Below are 14,698 nucleotides of genomic sequence, written 5' to 3'. Positions count from 1 at the left end.
ACTGTGTGGTACCACATTACTACGTGATTCAAACCCCAAAAACCCAGGATCTGGCCAACAAGTATGCGAAGAAGGCAAAATCATGTGCCAGATGCGGGCATAACCCAGACCAAACCCAGACCTAATCGGTGTTATCCTCTAAAATATTGATCGATACCAGGTTTAATTGTCTGTTTCAGTGTGGTACCACATTACTACGTGATTCAAACACGAAAAAACCCAGGATATGGCCAACAAGTATGCGAAGAAAGCAAAATCATGAGCCAGATGAGGGCATAACCCAGTCCTAACCCAGACCTAACCGGTGTTATCCTATAAAATGTGGATCGAATCCAGGTTTAATTGACTGTTTCAATGTGGTACCACATTACTACGTGATTCAAACCCGAAAAAACCCAGAATCTGGCCAACAAGTATGCGAAGAAGGCAAAACCATGAGCCAGATGCGGACATAACCCAGTCCTAACCCAGACCTAACCGGTGTTATCGTCTAAAATATTGATCGAAACCATGTTTAATTGTCTGTTTCAGTGTAGTACCACATTGCTGCGTGATTCAAGCCCCAAAAACCCGGGATCTGGCCAACAAGTATGCGAAGAAGGCAAAATCATGAGCCAGATGCGGGCATAACCCACTCCTAACCCAGACCTAACCGGTGTTATCCCCTAAAATATTGATCGAAACCAGGTTTAATTGACTGTTTCACTGCGGTATCACATTACTACGTGATTCAAACCAGGGAAAACCAAGGATCTGGCCAACAAGTATGCGGAAAAGTCAAAATCAAGAGACAGATGCGGGCATAACCCAGACCTAACCGGTGTTATCCTCTAAAATATTGATCGAAACCAGGTTTAGTTGACTGTTTCAGTGTGGTACCACATTACTACGTGATTCAAACACGAAAAAACCCAGGTTCTGGCGAACAAGAATGTGATGAAGGCAGAATCATGAGCGAGATGCGGGCATAACCCAGGCCTAACCCAGACCAAACCGGTGTTATCCTATAAAATGTGGATCGAATCCAGGTTTAATTGACTGTTACTGTGTGGTACCACATTACTACGTGATTCAAACCCGAAAAAACCCAGGTTCTGGCGAACAAGAATGCGATGAAGGCAGAATCATGAGCGAGATGCGGGTATAACCCAGTCCTAACCCAGACCTAACCGGTGTTATCCTCTAAAATATTGATCGAAACCAGGTTTAGTTGACTGTTTCAGTGTGGTACCACATTACTACGTGATTCAAACACGAAAAAACCCAGGTTCTGGCGAACAAGAATGCGATGAAGGCAGAATCATGAGCGAGATGCGGGCATAACCCAGGCCTAACCCAGACCTAACCGGTGTTATCCTATGAAATGTGGATCGAATCCAGGTTTAATTGACTGTTACTGTGTGGTACCACATTACTACGTGACTCAAACCAGAAAAAAACCCCGGATCTGGCCAACAAGCATGCGAAGAAGGCAAAATCATGTGCCAGATGCGGGCATAACCCAGACCTAACCCAGACCTAACCGGTGTTATACTCTAAAATGTGGATCGAAATCACGTTTAATTGTCTTTTTCAATGTAGTACCTCATTACTACGTGATTCAAACCCGAAAAAACCCAGGATCTCGCCAACAAGTATGCGAAGAAAGCAAAATCATGAGCCAGATGCGGACACGACCCATACCTATCCCAGACCTAACCGGTGTTATCCTGTAATATGTGGATCGAAACCAGGATTAATTGACTGTTTCAGTGCGGTATCACATTACTACGTGATTCAAACCAGGGAAAACCAAGGATCTGGCCAACAAGTATGCGAAGAAGGCAAAATCATGTGTCAGATGCGGGCATAACCCGGACCTAACCCAGACCTAACCGGTGTTATCCTCTAAAATGTGGATCGAAACCAGGTTTAATTGACAGTTTCAGTGTGGTACCACATTACTACGTGATTCAAACCCGAAAAAACCCAGGTTCTGGCGAACAAGAATGCGATGAAGGCAGAATCATGAGCGAGAAGCGGGCATAACCCAGATCTAACCCAGACCTAACCGGTGTTATCCTCTAAAATATTGATCGATACCGGGTTTAATTGACTGTTACTGTGTGGTACCACATTACTACGTGATTCAAACCCCAAAAACCCAGGATCTGGCCAACAAGTATGCGGAAAAGGCAAAATCATGAGCCAGATGCGGGCATAACCCAGACCTAACCGGTGTTATCCTCTGAAATATTGATCGAAACCTCGTTTAATTGTCTGTTTCAGTGTGGTACCACATTACTACGTGATTCAAACCAGAAAAAAACCCAGGATCTGGCCAACAAGCATGCAAAGAAGGCAAAATCATGTGCCAGATGCGGGCATAACCCAGACCTAACCCAGACCTAACCGGTGTTATCCTCTAAAATATTGATCGAAACCAAGCTTAATTGACTGCTTCAGTGTGGTACCACATTACTACGTGATTCAAACACGAAAAAACCCAGGATCTGGCCAACAAGCATGCGAAGAAGGCAAAATCATGTGCCAGATGCGGGCATAACCCAGACCTAACCCAGACCTAACCGGTGTTATCCCCTAAAATATTGATCGAAACCAGGTTTAATTGACTGTTTCACTGCGGTATCACATTACTACGTGATTCAAACACGAAAAAACCCAGGATATGGCCAACAAGTATGCGAAGAAAGCAAAATCAGGAGCCAGATGCGGACATAACCCATACCTATCCCAGACCTAACCGGTGTTATCCTATAAAATATTGATCGAAACCTCGTTTAATTGTCTGTTTCAGTGTGGTACCACATTACTACGTGATTCAAACCAGAAAAAAACCCAGGATCTGGCCAACAAGGATGCGAAGAAGGCAAAATCATGTGCCAGATGCGGGCATAACCCAGACCTAACCCAGACCTAACCGGTGTTATCCTCTAAAATATTGATCGAAACCAGGCTTAATTGACTGCTTCAGTGTGGTAGCACGCTTCTACATGATTCAAACCCGAAAAAACCCAGGATCTGTCCAACAAATATGCGAAAAAGGCAAAATCATATACCAGATGCGGGCATAATCCAGACCTAACCGGTTTTATCCTCTAAAATATTGATCGAAACCAGGTTTAATTGACTGTTTCAATGTAGTACCACATTACTACGCGATTCAAACCCGAAAAAACCCAGGTTCTGGCGAACAAGAATGCGATGGAAGCAGAATCATGAGCGAGATGCGGGCATAACGCAGACCTAACCCAGACCTAACCGGTGTTATCCTATAAAATGTGGATCGAATCCAGGTTTAATTGACTGTTTCAATGTGGTACCACATTACTACGTGATTCAAACCCGAAAAAACCCAGAATCTGGCCAACAAGTATGCGAAGAAGGCAAAACCATGAGCCAGATGCGGACATAACCCAGTCCTAACCCAGACCTAACCGGTGTTATCGTCTAAAATATTGATCGAAACCATGTTTAATAGTCTGTTTCAGTGTGGTACCACATTACTACGTGATTCAAACACGAAAAAACCCAGGATCTATCCAACAAGCATGCGAACAAGGCACAATCATGTGCCAGATGCGGGCATAATCCGGACCTAACCCAGACCTAACCGGTTTTATCCTCTAAAATACTGACCGAATCCAGGTTTAATTGACTGTTACCTGTGTGGTAACACATTACTACGCGATTCAAACCCGAAAAAACCCAGGTTCTGGCGAACAAGAATGCGATGGAGGCAGAATCATGAGCGAGATGCGGGCATAACCCAGACCTAACCCAGACCTAACCGGTGTTATCCTATAAAATATTGATCGAAACCAGGTTTAGTTGACTGTTTCAGTGTGGTACCACATTACTACGTGATTCAAACACGAAAAAACACAGGTTCTGCCGAACAAGAATGCGATGAAGGCAGAATCGTGAGCGAGATGCGGGCATAACCCAGGCCTAACCCAGACCTAACCGGTGTTATCCTATAAAATGTGGATCGAATCCAGGTTTAATTGACTGTTACTGTGTGGTACCACATTACTACGTGATTCAAACCCGAAAAAACCCAGGTTCTGGCGAACAAGAATGCGATGAAGGTAGAATCACGAGCGAGATGCGGGTATAACCCAGTCCTAACCCAGACCTAACCGGTGTTATCCTCTAAAATATTGATCGAAACCTCGTTTAATTGTCTGTTTCAGTGTGGCACCACATTACTACGTGATTCAAACTAGAAAAAAACCGAGGATCTGGCCAACAAGCATGCGAACAAGGCAAAATCATGAGCCAGATGCAGACATAACCCATACCTATCCCAGACCTAACACGTGTTATCCTATAAAATGTGGATCGAAACCAGGTTTAATTGACTGTTTCAATGTGGTACCACATTACTACGAGATTCAAACCCGAAGAAACCCAGGTTCTGGCGAACAAGAATGCGATGAAGGCAGAATCATGAGCGATGTGAATGCATAACCCAGTCCTAACCCAGACCTAACCGGTATTATCCTCTAAAATGTGGATCGAAACCAGGTTTAATTGTGTGTTTCAGTGTGGTACCACATTACTACGTGATTCAAACCCGAAAAAACCCAGGATCTGGCCAACAAGTATGCGAAGAAGGCAAACTCATGAGCCAGATGCGGGCATAACCCAGACCAAACCCAGACCTAATCGGTGTTATCCTCTAAAATGTGGATCGAAATCAGGTTTAATTGTCTTTTTCAATGTAGTACCACATTACTGCGTGATTCAAACCTCAAAAACCCAGGATCTGGCCAACAAGTATGCGAAGAAGGCAAAATCATATGCCAGATGCGGGCATAACCCATACCTATACCAGACCTAACCGGTGTTGTCCTATAAAATGTGGATCGAAACCAGGTTTAATTGACTGTTTCAATGTCGTACCGCATTACTACGTGATTCAAACCCGAAAAAGCCCAGAATCTGGCCAACAAGTATGCGAAGAAGGCAAAATCATGAGCCAGATGCGGACATAACCCAGTCCTAACCCAGACCTAACCGGTGTTATCCTCTAAAATATTGATCGAAACCAGTTTTAGTTGTCTGTTTCAGTGTGGTACCACATTACTACGTGATTCAAACACGAAAAAACCCAGGTTCTGGCGAACAAGCATGCGAACAAGGCAAAATCATGAGCCAGATGCGGACATAACCCATACCTATCCCAGACCTAACCGGTGTTATCCTCTAAAATATTGATCGAAACCATGTTTAATTGTCTGTTTCAGTGTGGTACCACATTACTACGTGATTCAAACACGAAAAAACCCAGGATCTATCCAACAAGCATGCGAACAAGGCACAATCATGTGCCAGATGCGGGCATAATCCGGACCTAACCCAGACCTAACCGGTTTTATCCTCTAAAATACTGACCGAATCCAGGTTTAATTGACTGTTACCTGTGTGGTAACACATTACTACGCGATTCAAACCCGAAAAAACCCAGGTTCTGGCGAACAAGAATGCGATGGAGGCAGAATCATGAGCGAGATGCGGGCATAACCCAGACCTAACCCAGACCTAACCGGTGTTATCCTATAAAATATTGATCGAAACCAGGTTTAGTTGACTGTTTCAGTGTGGTACCACATTACTACGTGATTCAAACACGAAAAAACACAGGTTCTGCCGAACAAGAATGCGATGAAGGCAGAATCGTGAGCGAGATGCGGGCATAAGCCAGGCCTAACCCAGACCTAACCGGTGTTATCCTATAAAATGTGGATCGAATCCAGGTTTAATTGACTGTTACTGTGTGGTACCACATTACTACGTGATTCAAACCCGAAAAAACCCAGGTTCTGGCGAACAAGAATGCGATGAAGGTAGAATCACGAGCGAGATGCGGGTATAACCCAGTCCTAACCCAGACCTAACCGGTGTTATCCTCTAAAATATTGATCGAAACCTCGTTTAATTGTCTGTTTCAGTGTGGCACCACATTACTACGTGATTCAAACTAGAAAAAAACCGAGGATCTGGCCAACAAGCATGCGAACAAGGCAAAATCATGAGCCAGATGCAGACATAACCCATACCTATCCCAGACCTAACACGTGTTATCCTATAAAATGTGGATCGAAACCAGGTTTAATTGACTGTTTCAATGTGGTACCACATTACTACGAGATTCAAACCCGAAGAAACCCAGGTTCTGGCGAACAAGAATGCGATGAAGGCAGAATCATGAGCGATGTGAATGCATAACCCAGTCCTAACCCAGACCTAACCGGTATTATCCTCTAAAATGTGGATCGAAACCAGGTTTAATTGTGTGTTTCAGTGTGGTACCACATTACTACGTGATTCAAACCCGAAAAAACCCAGGATCTGGCCAACAAGTATGCGAAGAAGGCAAACTCATGAGCCAGATGCGGGCATAACCCAGACCAAACCCAGACCTAATCGGTGTTATCCTCTAAAATGTGGATCGAAATCAGGTTTAATTGTCTTTTTCAATGTAGTACCACATTACTGCGTGATTCAAACCTCAAAAACCCAGGATCTGGCCAACAAGTATGCGAAGAAGGCAAAATCATATGCCAGATGCGGGCATAACCCATACCTATACCAGACCTAACCGGTGTTGTCCTATAAAATGTGGATCGAAACCAGGTTTAATTGACTGTTTCAATGTCGTACCGCATTACTACGTGATTCAAACCCGAAAAAGCCCAGAATCTGGCCAACAAGTATGCGAAGAAGGCAAAATCATGAGCCAGATGCGGACATAACCCAGTCCTAACCCAGACCTAACCGGTGTTATCCTCTAAAATATTCATCGAAACCTCGTTTAATTGTCTGTTTCAGTGTGGTACCACATTACTACGTGACTCAAACCAGAAAAAACCCAGGATCTGGCCAACAAGCATGCGAAGAAAGCAAAATCATGAGCCAGATGCGGGCATAACCCAGGCCTAACCCAGACCTAACCGGTGTTATCCTCTAAAATATTGATCGAAACCATGTTTAATTGTCTGTTTCAGTGTGGTACCACATTACTACGTGATTCAAACTAGAAAAAAACCTAGGATCTGGCCAACAAGCATGCGAACAAGGCAAAATCATGAGCCAGATGCGGACATAACCCATACCTATCCCAGACCTAACCGGTGTTATCCTCTAAAATATTCATCGAAACCTCGTTTAATTGTCTGTTTCAGTGTAGTACCACATTACTACGTGACTCAAACCAGAAAAAACCCAGGATCTGGCCAACAAGCATGCGAAGAAAGCAAAATCATGAGCCAGATGCGGGCATAACCCAGGCCTAACCCAGACCTAACCGGTGTTATCCTCTAAAATATTGATCGAAACCATGTTTAATTGTCTGTTTCAGTGTGGTACCGCATTACTACGTGATTCAAACCCGAAAAAGCCCAGAATCTGGCCAACAAGTATGCGAAGAAGGCAAAATCATGAGCCAGATGCGGACATAACCCAGGCCTAACCCAGACCTAACCGGTGTTATCCTCTAAAATATTGATCGAAACCATGTTTAATTGTCTGTTTCAGTGTGGTACCACATTACTACGTGATTCAAACTAGAAAAAAACCTAGGATCTGGCCAACAAGCATGCGAACAAGGCAAAATCATGAGCCAGATGCGGACATAACCCATACCTATCCCAGACCTAACCGGTGTTATCCTCTAAAATATTCATCGAAACCTCGTTTAATTGTCTGTTTCAGTGTGGTACCACATTACTACGTGACTCAAACCAGAAAAAACCCAGGATCTGGCCAACAAGCATGCGAAGAAAGCAAAATCATGAGCCAGTTGCGGGCATAACCCAGTCCTAACCCAGACCTAACCGGTGTTATCCTCTAAAATATTGATCGAAACCAGTTTTAGTTGTCTGTTTCAGTGTGGTACCACATTACTACGTGATTCAAACACGAAAAAACCCAGGTTCTGGCGAACAAGAATGCGATGAAGGCAGAATCATGAGCGAGATGCGGGCATAACCCAGGCCTAACCCAGACCTAACCGGTGTTATCCCATAAAATGTGGATCGTATCCAGGTTTAATTGACTGTTACTGTGTGGTACCACATTACTACGTGATTCAAACCCGAAAAAACCCAGAATCTGGCCAACAAGTATGCGAAGAAGGCAAAACCATGAGCCAGATGCGGACATAACCCAGTCCTAACCCAGACCTAACCGGTGTTATCGTCTAAAATATTGATCGAAACCATGTTTAATTGTCTGTTTCAGTGTAGTACCACATTGCTGCGTGATTCAAGCCCCAAAAACCCGGGATCTGGCCAACAAGTATGCGAAGAAGGCAAAATCATGAGCCAGATGCGGGCATAACCCACTCCTAACCCAGACCTAACCGGTGTTATCCCCTAAAATATTGATCGAAACCAGGTTTAATTGACTGTTTCACTGCGGTATCACATTACTACGTGATTCAAACCAGGGAAAACCAAGGATCTGGCCAACAAGTATGCGGAAAAGTCAAAATCAAGAGACAGATGCGGGCATAACCCAGACCTAACCGGTGTTATCCTCTAAAATATTGATCGAAACCAGGTTTAGTTGACTGTTTCAGTGTGGTACCACATTACTACGTGATTCAAACACGAAAAAACCCAGGTTCTGGCGAACAAGAATGCGATGAAGGCAGAATCATGAGCGAGATGCGGGCATAACCCAGGCCTAACCCAGACCAAACCGGTGTTATCCTATAAAATGTGGATCGAATCCAGGTTTAATTGACTGTTACTGTGTGGTACCACATTACTACGTGATTCAAACCCGAAAAAACCCAGGTTCTGGCGAACAAGAATGCGATGAAGGCAGAATCATGAGCGAGATGCGGGTATAACCCAGCCCTAACCCAGACCTAACCGGTGTTATCCTCTAAAATATTGATCGAAACCAGGTTTAGTTGACTGTTTCAGTGTGGTACCACATTACTACGTGATTCAAACACGAAAAAACCCAGGTTCTGGCGAACAAGAATGCGATGAAGGCAGAATCATGAGCGAGATGCGGGCATAACCCAGGCCTAACCCAGACCTAACCGGTGTTATCCTATGAAATGTGGATCGAATCCAGGTTTAATTGACTGTTACTGTGTGGTACCACATTACTACGTGACTCAAACCAGAAAAAAACCCAGGATCTGGCCAACAAGCATGCGAAGAAGGCAAAATCATGTGCCAGATGCGGGCATAACCCAGACCTAACCCAGACCTAACCGGTGTTATACTCTAAAATGTGGATCGAAATCACGTTTAATTGTCTTTTTCAATGTAGTACCTCATTACTACGTGATTCAAACCCGAAAAAACCCAGGATCTGGCCAACAAGTATGCGAAGAAAGCAAAATCATGAGCCAGATGCGGACACGACCCATACCTATCCCAGACCTAACCGGTGTTATCCTGTAATATGTGGATCGAAACCAGGATTAATTGACTGTTTCAGTGCGGTATCACATTACTACGTGATTCAAACCAGGGAAAACCAAGGATCTGGCCAACAAGTATGCGAAGAAGGCAAAATCATGTGTCAGATGCGGGCATAACCCGGACCTAACCCAGACCTAACCGGTGTTATCCCCTAAAATATTGATCGAAACCAGGTTTAATTGACTGTTTCACTGCGGTATCACATTACTACGTGATTCAAACACGAAAAAACCCAGGATATGGCCAACAAGTATGCGAAGAAAGCAAAATCAGGAGCCAGATGCGGACATAACCCATACCTATCCCAGACCTAACCGGTGTTATCCTATAAAATATTGATCGAAACCTCGTTTAATTGTCTGTTTCAGTGTGGTACCACATTACTACGTGATTCAAACCAGAAAAAAACCCAGGATCTGGCCAACAAGGATGCGAAGAAGGCAAAATCATGTGCCAGATGCGGGCATAACCCAGACCTAACCCAGACCTAACCGGTGTTATCCCCTAAAATATTGATCGAAACCAGGTTTAATTGACTGTTTCACTGCGGTATCACATTACTACGTGATTCAAACACGAAAAAACCCAGGATATGGCCAACAAGTATGCGAAGAAAGCAAAATCAGGAGCCAGATGCGGACATAACCCATACCTATCCCAGACCTAACCGGTGTTATCCTATAAAATATTGATCGAAACCTCGTTTAATTGTCTGTTTCAGTGTGGTACCACATTACTACGTGATTCAAACCAGAAAAAAACCCAGGATCTGGCCAACAAGGATGCGAAGAAGGCAAAATCATGTGCCAGATGCGGGCATAACCCAGACCTAACCCAGACCTAACCGGTGTTATCCTCTAAAATATTGATCGAAACCAGGCTCAATTGACTGCTTCAGTGTGGTAGCACGCTTCTACATGATTCAAACCCGAAAAAACCCAGGATCTGTCCAACAAATATGCGAAAAAGGCAAAATCATATACCAGATGCGGGCATAATCCAGACCTAACCGGTTTTATCCTCTAAAATATTGATCGAAACCAGGTTTAATTGACTGTTTCAATGTAGTACCACATTACTACGCGATTCAAACCCGAAAAAACCCAGGTTCTGGCGAACAAGAATGCGATGGAAGCAGAATCATGAGCGAGATGCGGGCATAACGCAGACCTAACCCAGACCTAACCGGTGTTATCCTATAAAATGTGGATCGAATCCAGGTTTAATTGACTGTTTCAATGTGGTACCACATTACTACGTGATTCAAACCCGAAAAAACCCAGAATCTGGCCAACAAGTATGCGAAGAAGGCAAAACCATGAGCCAGATGCGGACATAACCCAGTCCTAACCCAGACCTAACCGGTGTTATCGTCTAAAATATTGATCGAAACCATGTTTAATAGTCTGTTTCAGTGTGGTACCACATTACTACGTGATTCAAACACGAAAAAACCCAGGATCTATCCAACAAGCATGCGAACAAGGCACAATCATGTGCCAGATGCGGGCATAATCCGGACCTAACCCAGACCTAACCGGTTTTATCCTCTAAAATACTGACCGAATCCAGGTTTAATTGACTGTTACCTGTGTGGTAACACATTACTACGCGATTCAAACCCGAAAAAACCCAGGTTCTGGCGAACAAGAATGCGATGGAGGCAGAATCATGAGCGAGATGCGGGCATAACCCAGACCTAACCCAGACCTAACCGGTGTTATCCTATAAAATATTGATCGAAACCAGGTTTAGTTGACTGTTTCAGTGTGGTACCACATTACTACGTGATTCAAACACGAAAAAACACAGGTTCTGCCGAACAAGAATGCGATGAAGGCAGAATCGTGAGCGAGATGCGGGCATAAGCCAGGCCTAACCCAGACCTAACCGGTGTTATCCTATAAAATGTGGATCGAATCCAGGTTTAATTGACTGTTACTGTGTGGTACCACATTACTACGTGATTCAAACCCGAAAAAACCCAGGTTCTGGCGAACAAGAATGCGATGAAGGTAGAATCACGAGCGAGATGCGGGTATAACCCAGTCCTAACCCAGACCTAACCGGTGTTATCCTCTAAAATATTGATCGAAACCTCGTTTAATTGTCTGTTTCAGTGTGGCACCACATTACTACGTGATTCAAACTAGAAAAAAACCGAGGATCTGGCCAACAAGCATGCGAACAAGGCAAAATCATGAGCCAGATGCAGACATAACCCATACCTATCCCAGACCTAACACGTGTTATCCTATAAAATGTGGATCGAAACCAGGTTTAATTGACTGTTTCAATGTGGTACCACATTACTACGAGATTCAAACCCGAAGAAACCCAGGTTCTGGCGAACAAGAATGCGATGAAGGCAGAATCATGAGCGATGTGAATGCATAACCCAGTCCTAACCCAGACCTAACCGGTATTATCCTCTAAAATGTGGATCGAAACCAGGTTTAATTGTGTGTTTCAGTGTGGTACCACATTACTACGTGATTCAAACCCGAAAAAACCCAGGATCTGGCCAACAAGTATGCGAAGAAGGCAAACTCATGAGCCAGATGCGGGCATAACCCAGACCAAACCCAGACCTAATCGGTGTTATCCTCTAAAATGTGGATCGAAATCAGGTTTAATTGTCTTTTTCAATGTAGTACCACATTACTGCGTGATTCAAACCTCAAAAACCCAGGATCTGGCCAACAAGTATGCGAAGAAGGCAAAATCATATGCCAGATGCGGGCATAACCCATACCTATACCAGACCTAACCGGTGTTGTCCTATAAAATGTGGATCGAAACCAGGTTTAATTGACTGTTTCAATGTCGTACCGCATTACTACGTGATTCAAACCCGAAAAAGCCCAGAATCTGGCCAACAAGTATGCGAAGAAGGCAAAATCATGAGCCAGATGCGGACATAACCCAGTCCTAACCCAGACCTAACCGGTGTTATCCTCTAAAATATTCATCGAAACCTCGTTTAATTGTCTGTTTCAGTGTGGTACCACATTACTACGTGACTCAAACCAGAAAAAACCCAGGATCTGGCCAACAAGCATGCGAAGAAAGCAAAATCATGAGCCAGATGCGGGCATAACCCAGGCCTAACCCAGACCTAACCGGTGTTATCCTCTAAAATATTGATCGAAACCATGTTTAATTGTCTGTTTCAGTGTGGTACCACATTACTACGTGATTCAAACTAGAAAAAAACCTAGGATCTGGCCAACAAGCATGCGAACAAGGCAAAATCATGAGCCAGATGCGGACATAACCCATACCTATCCCAGACCTAACCGGTGTTATCCTCTAAAATATTGATCGAAACCATGTTTAATTGTCTGTTTCAGTGTGGTACCACATTACTACGTGATTCAAACTAGAAAAAAACCTAGGATCTGGCCAACAAGCATGCGAACAAGGCAAAATCATGAGCCAGATGCGGACATAACCCATACCTATCCCAGACCTAACCGGTGTTATCCTCTAAAATATTCATCGAAACCTCGTTTAATTGTCTGTTTCAGTGTGGTACCACATTACTACGTGACTCAAACCAGAAAAAACCCAGGATCTGGCCAACAAGCATGCGAAGAAAGCAAAATCATGAGCCAGATGCGGGCATAACCCAGGCCTAACCCAGACCTAACCGGTGTTATCCTCTAAAATATTGATCGAAACCATGTTTAATTGTCTGTTTCAGTGTGGTACCGCATTACTACGTGATTCAAACCCGAAAAAGCCCAGAATCTGGCCAACAAGTATGCGAAGAAGGCAAAATCATGAGCCAGATGCGGACATAACCCAGGCCTAACCCAGACCTAACCGGTGTTATCCTCTAAAATATTGATCGAAACCATGTTTAATTGTCTGTTTCAGTGTGGTACCACATTACTACGTGATTCAAACTAGAAAAAAACCTAGGATCTGGCCAACAAGCATGCGAACAAGGCAAAATCATGAGCCAGATGCGGACATAACCCATACCTATCCCAGACCTAACCGGTGTTATCCTCTAAAATATTCATCGAAACCTCGTTTAATTGTCTGTTTCAGTGTGGTACCACATTACTACGTGACTCAAACCAGAAAAAACCCAGGATCTGGCCAACAAGCATGCGAAGAAAGCAAAATCATGAGCCAGATGCGGGCATAACCCAGTCCTAACCCAGACCTAACCGGTGTTATCCTCTAAAATATTGATCGAAACCAGTTTTAGTTGTCTGTTTCAGTGTGGTACCACATTACTACGTGATTCAAACACGAAAAAACCCAGGTTCTGGCGAACAAGAATGCGATGAAGGCAGAATCATGAGCGAGATGCGGGCATAACCCAGGCCTAACCCAGACCTAACCGGTGTTATCCCATAAAATGTGGATCGTATCCAGGTTTAATTGACTGTTACTGTGTGGTACCACATTACTACGTGATTCAAACCCGAAAAAACCCAGGTTGTGGCGAACAAGAATGCGATGAAGGCAGAATCATGAGCGAGATGCGGGTATAACCCAGTCCTAACCCAGACCTAACCGGTGTTATCCTCTAAAATATTGATCGAAACCAGGTTTAATTGTCTGTTTCAGTGTGGTACCACATTGCTATGTGATTCAAACTAGAAAAAAACCCAGGATCTGGCCAACAAGTATGCGAAGAAGGCAAACTCATGAGCCAGATGCGGGCATAACCCAGTCCTAACCCAGACCTAACCGGTGTTATCCTCTAAAATATTGATCGAAACCAGGTTTAATTGACTGTTTCAGTGTGGTACCACATTACTACGTGATTCAAACACGAAAAAACCCAGGATCTGGCCAACAAGTATGCGAAGAAAGCAAAATCAGGAGCCAGATGCGGACATAACCCATACCTATCCCAGACCTAACTGGTGTTATCCTATAAAATGTGGATCGAATCCAGGTTTAATTGACTGTTACTGTGTGGTACCACATTACTACGTGATTCAAACCCGAAAAAACCCAGGTTCTGGCGAACAAGAATGCGATGAAGGCAGAATCATGAGCGATGTGAATGCATAACCCAGTCCTAACCCAGACCTAACCGGTATTATCCTCTAAAATGTGGATCGAAACCATGTTTAATTGTCTGTTACTGTGTGGTTCGACATTACTACGTGATTCAAACCCGAAAAAACCCAGGTTCTGGCGAAGAATAATGCGATGAAGGCAGAATCATGAGCGAGATGCGGGCATAAACCAGATCTAACCCAGACCTAACCGGTGTT

The sequence above is a fragment of the Colletes latitarsis genome, chromosome 14 (genome assembly GCF_051014445.1).
Source record: "Colletes latitarsis isolate SP2378_abdomen chromosome 14, iyColLati1, whole genome shotgun sequence".
NCBI lineage: Eukaryota > Metazoa > Arthropoda > Insecta > Hymenoptera > Colletidae > Colletes > Colletes latitarsis.
The sequence above is the reverse complement of the archived record's forward strand: the minus strand, read 5'-3'. Positions refer to the sequence as shown.